Source organism: Hordeum vulgare, chromosome 2H (assembly GCF_904849725.1).
Source record: "Hordeum vulgare subsp. vulgare chromosome 2H, MorexV3_pseudomolecules_assembly, whole genome shotgun sequence".
Lineage (NCBI taxonomy): Eukaryota > Viridiplantae > Streptophyta > Magnoliopsida > Poales > Poaceae > Hordeum > Hordeum vulgare.
The window spans coordinates 545,523,560-545,533,585 of record NC_058519.1 but is presented as its reverse complement, the minus strand read 5'-3'; the positions used below and the strand labels follow the sequence as shown (position 1 = coordinate 545,533,585).

At 44.2% G+C, this 10,026-nt stretch overlaps 1 long non-coding RNA gene across 2 annotated transcripts; it reads right to left on the bottom strand.

Moving 5' to 3' along the window:
* Positions 1–5,241: 5,241 nt before the first annotated feature.
* On the bottom strand, positions 5,242–7,393 carry LOC123430483. 2 transcript variants are annotated; one of them, XR_006622945.1, is made up of 3 exons: positions 7,219–7,374; positions 6,889–7,132; positions 5,242–5,412 (listed from the first exon to the last, which is right to left on the bottom strand). It is a non-coding gene; the product is annotated as an uncharacterized LOC123430483 (long non-coding RNA). The 2 variants fall into 2 exon arrangements; XR_006622944.1 differs by lacking the exon at positions 5,242–5,412 and having other exon boundaries at positions 6,665–7,132; positions 7,219–7,393.
* Positions 7,394–10,026: the final 2,633 nt, after the last annotated feature.

Below are 10,026 nucleotides of genomic sequence, written 5' to 3'. Positions count from 1 at the left end.
TGGCACACTACACTATGGTAGTGCAGCGAGAAAAATGCGTTGTGATAGTGCGGCTGTGCTATGGATAATGTGACAACCACTCAATGGTTTATATTGTCAATGGTAAAGAAAAATGGCAACTGCAGTGAGACAATCATAAGAAGTGATGTGAGGATGTTGTGGATCTCTACCAAAATGAAATTGATAGGTGTCTATCACACTGTTGTGAATGGACTATCAATTAAATCGCCCTCATGCACTCAAAACACTAAACGAATAATCATGCACTCTGACTGAAGGGTAATCATGCGGATTCAAAAAAATGACAAAGCTTATTTGATTCGTCTCACAAGCAAAAGGCAGAACGGTTACCAAGTTTTGAACATCATGCAGGTTTATTCTCAAACACATGTTCTGAATCTCTTTGCTACTCTGAATGAACTGCATGAAGTGGCACAAAACACACATGATCTGAGTCTCTTCCTACTCAAAATGATCTGCATCGGGTGCCACAAAGAAAACATGTTGTGAATCTCTTACTACTCTGAATGAACAACATGTACAAGCACACGTTTCTGAAACTACTGCTATTCTGAATGAATTGCAGGAAATTAGCAGGCGGTGAATGAAAAACAAATCAATGGATTGTTCCTGACTAGCAGTAGAGCAAGCAGGGTTGAGGACGCCGTTGGCCTACGCCGGAGAAGCACCCTACCATCAGCATTCAGCAGCACCGTTGTCTTCTTTATCCCCTCACTCACAAACCGCGCGCCTACTCCTCCCTAGCCGGCGCAGATCGAGCGAGCCTCCCTCGTCCCCCAGGCCCACCACACCAAAATCAAACCCCGCCGCTTCCACGACGGGACATGGCGGTGGTTGCTGCCACGCAGCCGCTTCCACGACGACGGCTAGTGTGGTTCCCTTCGTGGCGTCGTTTTTTAAAATTGTCGCTTCGCCTCGCTCAAGAGAGAGGAGAAAAAAATGTGAGAGGGAACATAACATCGGCGAACTCACCCGATCGGAGTTGCCTGCGCGCCGACGAGCAGAGGGGGTCCGATCGAGAGGAGAGTAGCCGTCTCCGCCTTTCCCACGAAACAGGTGAGCCACCGGGGTGGAGGATGAAGGGGAATAGGGAGGAGAACAAACAGCACCGATGGTAGCGCGCCGCCGCACGGGACACGATATTTCACGTACGAACCGTACGTACGTCAGTTAGACTCAAACTGCAGCGACAGCTGGATTTTCCATCTCGTACTGTATGAGAATAGGAAAAAGGACTAGTCGTACGTGCAGTAGTTTAGTAGATTTTCCCAGTTTCCCTAGATAAAATCTATATACACGGTTTCCCGCAAAAAAAAAAAATCTATATAAACGGCGTGTTGGATGCATCGTACGCAACGGATCCAGATCGGTCTTCGAGTACGAAGGTTTTCCCACATAAATCTTGCAGGATTCAGGTTAGAACTCGAGTTCCTATTGAAAACCTGGCAACGCCGTCGCCCTTATAATAATTGGAAGCAACATTACCCGCAATAATCTTTAAGGTTTATTAGCCTATTGGCATGTATGGATATTATAGCTATCTCGCAAGGCAGCAGGTAAGTATATATTTAACCTCAGATCTAATATATCGCCTTTTGTTTTTCGCCTGTGTGTTTTCATATCATTGACAACATCTGTTATTGTGTTATATGTATATAAACTTTGGTTATCCCTTTCCAGCTTATTCAATATAGTACTAGTGTTAGTACTGGCTACTCTTTTAGGAGTTAACTTTTTGAAGCTCATCTCGTAACCTAGGATGAAGCAACCGAAGAATCCAAGGAGGAGGTTTTTATTTCTTTTCAAACAGAAGGTTGGATCTCTAGTCCACGGAGAAGACAAAGTTATTGGACCAAAGAAGATGTTTAGGCTATGTATTCTTGATGAGTTTGGCATGAGAACAATGGCTAAACCTACGGTTATACTTAAATCAACATCACTATACCGTGAACTAAAACTTCGTACGGAGAAGCGGAAGATCGTGTGGGTTTACCGTGTATATCAGGTTCGTACATGGGAAGCTTTCAGGAGAAATGTCAAAACCATCGGAAGGTTGACTGATACGTTCAACAGTGCAATTAGAATGTACGGCAGCCGTCGTTTGCAAGCTGGATTATTTTACTTGGCCATAAATTGGAATCCTCGTTTTACATACACGGTTCGTAGTCATATCTACGGTGACAATGAGTTTTTGAGAGATTTGTGGACAAAGAAGAGGCTGGAGCGTAAGATGAGGCAAACTAACCAGGAGCTATGCGACTCTTCTGCAAGTACACAGAGATGTGATCTGTGTGACAGAAATCTTTCTGCCATTTTCGTCGGAACGCTGAAATTGTGTCGCATGAGGCACATATATTGCTTGTTACTTGTAATTTTCTTGGCATTCATAATAGTATTTATGTAAATGAGTGTTAATTTGGGCTGACTCGGTACTACTGCTACGTTTTTCTATATATAGAGCTTGAATGCATTTCTTTTTCGGTTTCCTTCAATCTCTGTGAATATTATATCGATCAGATTTTCTGTTGATATATGTGTGGAAATTTCTTTTTGTGTTCTAATCCTTTCGTTTCTAAATATAAGACATTCTAGAGATTTCAATATGGAACTACATACAGATGTATATAGACCTATTTTAAAGTGTATATTTATTCATTGCTCTGTATGCAGTTCATAATAAAATCTCTAAAAGATCGTATTGAGGAACAAAAGGAGTATGTGTTATCTTCATTTGCTTGCTCGTTTTATTTTTTTATATGATTTCTTTTTCGTAACACTATGTGACTATAATTGTATGGCCGAACACTTGTCTGCGAACGCGACGTATGCAAATACAGTTGCACATCCGTGCATTAACGCACAAGGCACAATTGTAGTTGCATGTGAGCCGCGGATGCCATTGTATGTCCATAACTATAGTTGCACGTTCATCGACGAACATGCACCCGTCATGTGCAAGTGCAACTATATATGCATGTCCGTTAAATTTACACAACGGCATGTTTATCGGTCATGTACAACCTAAGAGTATCTCCAGCCGTTTGGCCCCCACGGATATGAAACAACGCTGTCTGGGGATGCGCCGGCAAAAAAGGTCAGCATGGGGGCTCGGGTTCCCAATCGCACGAACTGTTTTAAAAAAAACTCTCCCCAAATTCAACCAAAACCGAATGAAATTTGGTCAAATTCGAAGGAAATTTATAGTTTGCATTAAAATTTGTAAAAAAGTAAATAAAAACATAATTAAATACAATTAAGTAAACTACATCGCCGCCGCCCGCCGTTGCCGCCCGACGCGGTCGCCTTCTACATGCCGAGAAGCTTGTAGAAATTGGTGTAGTCAGCGCCGCCATCGTCGTCCTTGCTACACCCCTGCCCTGGGTCGCCGTGGCAAACGGGGTTGAAAGGCCCCGATGCCTCCTCGTCGTTGTCGTCGAGGATGACGACGCCGCCCTCCTCGCAGCCGCGCGGCGATCTTCTCCAGGGCGCAGTGCTCGCGCTCCATCTCCTCCCGGGCGTAGTCATCCCGCGCCCATTTGAGCGCGGTCTCGTCATCGACGGCCATGACCAGGTGCTCCTGCTTGATGGGGAGGAGTCCCGGCTCCGTCTTCGGCTTGACGAGAGGTGGGAGGAAGCGCCGAGCTTCTTGATGACGATGCCAGCGCTGCACGTGTGCCGCCCCAGCGGCATTTTCCGCGGCTCCGGCTTGACGGGGAGAAACGTCGGCGACCCAGAGGAGCGGGAGCGGGAGCCGGACGACGAGTACGACACCGTCTACATCCGCCTCGGCGTCCAAGAGCTGTCGCGACGGCGGGAGAAGGGGGGTGGCGGTGGGTGCTCGTACCTCGGCGAGTTGCCGCCCTCGATGTGCTCGAGGACGGCCTCCAAGGTCCGTCTGGGGACGCCCCACCATTGGCGGCGCCCCTCGGAGTTGTGGCGTCCGCGGGGTTCGACCCCGTTGGTGGCGGCAAGTTTAACGAAACGCGTTTGCAATTTCACAAAGATCTCGTTTGCGGGTCGAAAATTAGCGTGGCCGAACAGAAACCATAGATGAAACTGCATAATTTGAAAATATAGTTTCGCGGGAAGTTCATACTACATACTACATATATTTTACATGATAAGCACTGCAAACACTAGTTCATACTATATACTACATCAGGACTAGGGGGGTGGGGATCTCACGGCGGCGAGCTCACGTCCATGGACGATGCCTTCGAGGAGCTCAATCCTCCTCGCCGGAGCTGCAGAGATTGATGTACTTCGCTCTCTGCTCCTCGCGGATGCGCCGCCACTCGTCGTCCTTCGCCTTCGAGGCGAGGTTGGCCTCGACCACCTGCTGCCACTGGAGGTCTTCGATCTCCTCGTCGTGGCACCGGCGCTCCGTCTCCTCGTGCACGCTCCGCTCGGCAATGGCGGCCACAACCGCGTCCACGTCGGCGACGAAGTCCTCCGGCCCAACAACTCCGCGGCGGCCGAGCTCCTCGGGCTCCTCCTTGACGGGGACGAACTCGACGTCCTCCAGCTCCTCCGGCTCCTCCGACCACTGCCTCTTCACGGGGAGAAGGCACGCGTCAGAAGAGGAGGAGCTCCCGACGTAGGAAGAAGCTCTCGCCGCCGAGGGCGAGCCCGCGGCCGAGGACGGCGTACGGCCGTGCCGACGGTCGTACTCCTCCGTCTACCGTCCGATGAAGCTCGGCGGCGGCGAGAGGCCGCGGTTGGTCCACCTCTTCGCCCCGCGCTTCCTCGCGGCGTTCGAGCGGACGTGCCGCTCGCGCTCGGGGTCGCTGCCGCCGCCGGAGCCGCGTCCGGAGCTCCACATGCGGCCCCACATGGCGGCTGGAGACGGAAGGTGGTCGTCGGCGGCGAGAAATGTGGAGAAGGGGGGGGGTGGGGAATTGCGTGGCTCGGCGGCGGCGGGGAATAGGGTTTCGACCCATAAACGCGTCGCGAAACCGTAGATATAGTGGTCGGGCGTGCAGTTTGCGGGCCGCGGTAAATTTTTTTACGGGCCGGGCGACTATGCGGGCTCTGTTCTGACAGGAAAAATGGGCCGAACCCACATACTCGCCGGAATTTTGCAGGTTCGCGTGGTCTTCCAGAGTTACTCATTGTTACTTATGGTTATCTAGACTAATTGATGCAACTTTGCATCAAAATGGTATATTATTGTTCAAGCTTTTGTTGTATATACTGTGGTTTATTTGTGGCACAAGTACCAAGCTGAATTACATAATGTATACTTGCAATCTTGCTTGGTTGTTGTCAGGAACTTTTGTCTATTTACATGTTTCTTTCTTGAAGAAATCCTGTGGAAAATTTCTGTCTTCTTGATCGGAGCAGGTGTCACTTTCTAATTTCCATCCTACATGTTTCTTTCTTGAAGAAATCCTGTGAAAAAATTTATGTGTTAACCTTTAATAGGAAAATATTATCCTTTCTTTTGTTAAAATATAAGTCTCCAAGATGAGGTTTAAAGTCCAATGCCTAAAATGGTGAAACCATCTCTTCTATGATCTATTTAGCTTTTAATTATTGACTGCGCAACCAAAAATCCTGTTGTCAGTTTAGTAATAGCATAGCTGAATGTATTTGCTATGGCATGCAGGTAATTTGCATTGTTATTTTGACCATTGTCATTCCTATATGGATTCATACCATTCCGGGTTCTCTTACCTCACCCATTTTATGTCTATAGATTTTCTTCAGCAATCTGCGCAACTGAATCCGCAAATACCCAGCTAAAATAGGCTCCTGTTATTACTGGTTTAACAATCTACAATTACTATATCTACAGTGGGTTCGATGAGGTAGATGTATGGAACATATCGCCAGGTAGTATTTGGTAATTGTGGTGTAACATATTTGAGTCAAATTGGTGTATGTACGAAACCTATGAACCAAAACTGAGCGGCATCCTGGCTTCATGTTGATAAGTGTGAAATACTTATTTGTGAAGGAGATGAGGTACAGAGTGTAGTGAATGTGCGTGTCGTTAGTAGTAGGTAAGGCAAACAATGTGAATGAATATCCCTCTTGTGTTGCTATGTATCAGTGGAAATAATAATTACTTGAAGGTTAAAAATATTTGTGACTCAAAGTAAAATGGGTTGACAAGAGAACTACCTGCAGGTCAGGGAAACATGAGCGTGCAGCTCTAGGTTCATGCTAATTTTTGCAGTCCTTTTTTTGCTGCCCAGTGGTACGAGCTAAATATTCTAAAGATGTAGTATGTTAATCAATATTCTTGATTTAAGACTACAAGTGATGCTGAGCTGTTTCAGTTATTACTGTATTTAGGAACACTTGATGTAAGAGTACAGAGTGATTTTGATCTGTTTCAGTTATTACTGAATTTAGGAGCATCTTTGTATGTCCCTGACTCCCTTTTCCTGATATAACAAGGCCTAGCCGGTACGTTTCAATATATGCCAATAATTTACATAGTGCTCTTGTACCATTGGTTTGAGACACTGATGACAATTTCAGGCTTATGCGGCGCTATATTTTCTTTGGACATTTTGGACTGAAGAAAAATTGGTGAACTTTCTATAGCCAATGCATACTTGGTTGAGGACTAAAAAATGATGGATTGTGTCCTTTGTCCTTTGCACTCAAGTACTCGGAAAGAAGGTCTGAGTGGTAATATGGGAGCAAATGTGCTAACTTAAGCACATGTTTGTGGTACCAATCTGTATTTGTATATGACGAGCATTGACATGAAACAGGCACCTAACAAAACACATACTACTACAGGTCTCAATTCCAACTGCAAGGATGTACGTAGTGTGCAATGTGCACTGTATCCACTTGATACTTGCAACAAATCATTCGAATTATCACACAACTGTATGGGCCAAAAAATACCTCAGTAAATAAGTAGTAATGGTCTTCAACCGGTTTCTCCTCGAAGTTCTCCATCTTTTTTCCTCGGGCAGGAAACTGTAGAATCAACACGATCACTTCGATCTGGAAGGTGGAATGTCTTTGCTCAGACCGATGGAGGGTCCTGATCTTTCTAAGAAGAAGAGGATTGTTGCCTTGGTACATAGCTCCTTCACCGGACTCCCTTGCTCTAAGGTCAGAGGCACTGGGACTGGGTTGCGACGAGCTGCTTCGGAGTAAGCTATTGGTCAACTTGGGCTACGAAATCATTGCGTGCGGGAGGGAGAAAAGGAGGGGGATGAGCTGGCTGACCTCGGTGTCTGCGGCGGCAGTTGAGCAAGATCTCGGGCGATACTCCGACCTGAGGTCTCTGGCGGCAGCCATTGGAGCTCCGGTCATCCGGTGGTGGATTTGGAACTGGATGAGCGGCAGCCAAGCCCCACACACACGAGGCGTTTCTTTGAGTGACCGCTCACGTGCTGCACGTGGCCAGCGATGGAGGCGCACGCGTGGCTGGAGCAGCCTTCGTGTATGTTCTTGCCTAGACATAACGTGATTACTGTATGTGTTGTCATGTTGCCGCCTAATCCATTGTTTCTCGGTCAAGTCGTTCCAGAGATTATGGGTTTTGTAACCAAAACTGTGGCCTAATTATTATTTTTCTCAAATAGACAAGTATGTGTGTTTGGCTTCCTTGTTTACCGGTTTAGCATGACAAGATTTTAACTCGGCTATACTTATGCTAGAGTATACTACTCCCTCCGTTTTTAAATATAAGTCTTTTTAGAGATTCCACTAATGAACTATATACGGATGTATATAGACATACTTTAGAATATAGATTCACTCATTTTGCTTCGTATGTAGACTATTAGTGAAATCTCTTAAAAGACTTATATTTAGAAACAGAGGGAGTACTATCGTGTTGTGTGTGCTATATATAATTCTAAGTGAAGTCTCTACAAAAAATTAGGATGAATTTTATAAAAAATAAATTAATCTGTTATAGCTCCTTTGCAATTGATACGGTAGTTTTTTCTCCGGGTGGAAATGGTAGTTGTGTATGTATGAAAGGAGGGCTTTTTTTCACTATTTTACTTGTGCACATGTGAAAAGTAATTTTGCATGAATGCATCGATTTATGGAAGTGGACATTCTTTGTTAGTAAAATCCATACTGTAATCTTCCACTAGCTATGCCGTACTTAACAAATTTTTTTGGAGACAATTGAGACGCCTACCAAATAAACTACTATTTTGCACAACTATTCTCTCGCTCATTATAAAGATACATACATACATAATGTGCAACGAATTCTCAAAAACTCGATAAAAACAAACAACAAGCGGATGAATAAGGCGCGGCGTGCCGCCGGGCGCTGCCTGCTAGTATACCGCTAGAACTATAAAGGGTAAAAAAACTCAAATAAATGGTGTAAATACTAAAAATAGCAAACATGTGGACTGATCAAGGCTCGGCAAATAATTGTTTCGCTGCAATCTAGGAAATGCTTATAGAAAAAATATTACAAAGCCAATCAGACCTTCGTCGACCTCCACACTTCATTACAATGGTAGCTAAAACTTACATTCAGGTCACCTTCATCACACCATGTTGAACATTAATTATTAGCTAAAGATAATGATGTAAGAGAAACACATTTTATTTGTGTAATAATTTCCTTTGTCAAAATATATAGTAGAGTAAACAGTTTATCCGAAAGTCATTCAATCCTTTCAGCTAGTTTGGTTATAATGATACGATAGAGGGCCCACACGATAGGTACAATGAATTGAATACCAATAAATAGTAGAGGATTTTTAAAATCCTAAAGTAGCATGGAACACGGTAACGTAGACTTAGTTACCTAAAATAATAAGGAACCCTACTAGGTAGCCGCGTCGCATCCCTGTTTTGCCATGCGGCGCTTTCTAAGGCGTAGATCGAGTTTCTTAGCGCGAGTTTATATGCGTTTTGCTGATGTATCACATTAATGATGAGGGAAAATAGGATTGTATCTTAACTAAGATACAATATTTGCACGTCATCATAGGTAAAAATGGTTAATAGCCCAATCACATCTATGCATGAGCATCAAATCATTAAATTTAGAAACGACCTTAGGCCTGTGTCAATGCATTGTTTCTTAATACGGTATTATAGAAGCATTAAAAATTTAAGAACCTACTTGTCCAATGCATTGTCTATTTACTAAATTTGATGATATGGTGTTCATGCATGTATATGATTGGACAATTAGCTATTTTTATCTATGATGAGATACAACCTCATCCTTTCTCTTCATTAATAGTATGACACATCAACAAATTACCTATAAAACCATGCTAAGAAACTTTCATTGGCATAGGCCTAAGAAACAATGTATTGAGTTAGTAGTCTCTTAAGTTATTAATACTCCTATAATAACGTGCTAAAATCGTTGCATTAATACACGCCTAAGGCTCGCTACCACAGCCTTAAGCTAGATCTAGGCTTCCTGTTATTGCTGCAATAGGCACCAAAGTAAAGGAGCGTGCATCGGCTGTCTTGGCAGACCATGCACTAGCAATCCCCCAAAGCATGCGTCAAGTCATAGACACTAGTGGTATGGGCGCGCAAGGGCGCGCCTCCTTGGCGTATCTGGGCGTACTAATCTTGTTGATGGATTTGTATACATATCTATGCAGTCCAAATAAACACCAGTTATTAAAGAATAGACATAATAAAACTATAGCAGCAAAATATTTACTCATGAAACAAAGCAAGCAAAGCAAGGTATCATGGTTCAACTTATGCAACTACCAACATGTGTTTTATTGAAACAAAATAAACTTGAGACTACAACAGCAACAAGAGATCATCATAATATAGGCTTCACAATTACCAAAATGTGATCTCGTGCAAAAAAGGACAACAAATTGTTCGGGTTAGCATCATGTTTCAGGTTACACAACCACAAAAATATCATGCTAAGCCATTGTCTTATAGTTTCAGGAAAAAGGATTACAAGAAAGTTCACCCATTAATGTGATTCAGATTCAACCTACCATAAGATCATAGAAGTTAATTGCCGTCCATGTTGGCTTCATCTGTTGCACTATTTTGCTCATGCGACACTGA